General features: G+C 46.4%; 1 pseudogene; it reads left to right on the plus strand.

The window, feature by feature from the left end:
• The first annotated feature begins 478 nt into the window (after nt 1-478).
• Nucleotides 479-1,523, plus strand: LOC127220777 (glyceraldehyde-3-phosphate dehydrogenase-like; annotated as a pseudogene).
• The last annotated feature ends 253 nt before the right edge of the window (nt 1,524-1,776 follow it).

The following is a 1,776-nucleotide window of genomic DNA, read 5'->3' on the forward strand; positions in this document are numbered from 1 at the left end:
TAGAGAAGGAAAAGGAGGCACACACTCTTATCTCTTACCAAGCAGCTATCTGCAATTGATAGCTTCTGAGGAAGAGAGAGCTTCAGTGGAATGACAGTGAGTATATCAATCACACTTCAGGGCAAAACCTCATGCTCAAAAGTAATTGACCAACAAAACGGAGTCTACTGTATTTTGTTAACATTGTTTTTGTTTGTTGGGTTGGCTCTGTTTACTTGTTTTTCTGAGATAGAGTAAGAACATGAAGTCAGAGGGGTATCTGGGAAGAGTTGAAGGGAGGGGAAAGAGTAGTCAAAATATATCATATGTAATGTTTTAAAAGGTAAAAAAGAAAATGAAAAATAAAGAGAAAGTTTTCTGTATTTAAACTTAAAAGAAACGTCTAAAGAAAAAAAAATATTTTACTTGGCTCTCTGCTCCTCCCTGTTCTAGAGACAGCCACTTCTTTTTGTGCAGTGCCAGCCTGGTTTCTGAGATATAATGGTGAAGGTCGGAGTGAACAGATTTGGCCGTATTGGACGCCTGGTTACCAGGGCTGCCATCAATTCTGGCAAAGTGGACATTGTTGCCATCAATGACCCCTTCATTGACCTCAGCTACATGGTATATATGTTCCAGTATGACTCTACCCACGGCAAGTTCAAGGGCACTTGAACTCAGTCAAGACTGAGAATGGGAAGCTTGTCATCAACGGGAAGGCTATCACCATTTTCCAGGAGCAAGATCCCGCCAACATCAAATGGAGTGATGCTGGCGCCGATTATGTTGTGGAGTCTACTGGCATCTTCACCACCATGGAGAAGGCTGGGGCCCACTTGAAGGGTGGGGCCAAGAGGTTCCTCATCTTTGCCCCTTCTGCCGATGCCCCCATGTTTGTGATGGGTGTGAACCATGAGAAATATGACAACTCCCTCAATATTGTCAGCAACGCTTCCTGCACTACCAACTGCTTAGGCCCCCTGGCCAAGGTCATCCATGACAACTTTGGCATTATGGAAGGACTCATGACCACAGTCCATGTCATCACTGCCACCCAGAAGACTGTGGATGGCCCCTCCGGGAAGCTGTAGCGTGATGGGCGTGGGGCTTCCCAGAACATCATCCCTGCATCCACCGGTCCTGCCAAGGCTGTGGGCAAGGTCATCTCAGAGCTGAACGGGAAGCTCACTGGCATAGCCTTCCGTGTTCCTACACCCAATATGTCCGACGTGGATCTGGCATGACGCCTGGAGAAAGCTGCCAAGTATGACGACATCAAGAAGGTGGTGGAACAGGCGTCAGAGAGCCCACTGAAGGATGTCCTAGGCTACACCGAGGACCAGGTTGTCTCCTGCGACTTCAACAGTGACTCCCACTCTTCCACCTTTGACGCTAGGGCTGGCATCGCTCTCAATGACAACTTCGAAAAGCTCATTTCCTGTTATGACAATAAATTTGGCTACAGCAACAGGGTGGTGGACCTCATGGCCTACATGGCTTCCAAGGAGTCCATCCTGGACCATCCACCCCCAGCAAGGACATGAGCAAGAGAGAGGCCCTGGCTTCTGAGCAGTCCCTGTCCAACAACCCCCAACACTGATCTCCCTCACAGTTTCCATCCCAGACCCCCAGAAAAGAGGGGCTGAGGGGGAGACCTGCTCTCTTGAGTACCATCAATAAAGTTCACTGCACCTGTAAAAATAAATAAATAAATAAAAATAAAAAAATATTTTACTTTAAGCTAAAACATTATTTTACTTACTTTTGTTATATCTGAAATATTTTACAACTTATAAG

The sequence above is a fragment of the Phodopus roborovskii genome, unplaced genomic scaffold, assembly GCF_943737965.1.
Source record: "Phodopus roborovskii unplaced genomic scaffold, PHOROB, whole genome shotgun sequence".
In the NCBI taxonomy this organism is placed as follows: domain Eukaryota; kingdom Metazoa; phylum Chordata; class Mammalia; order Rodentia; family Cricetidae; genus Phodopus; species Phodopus roborovskii.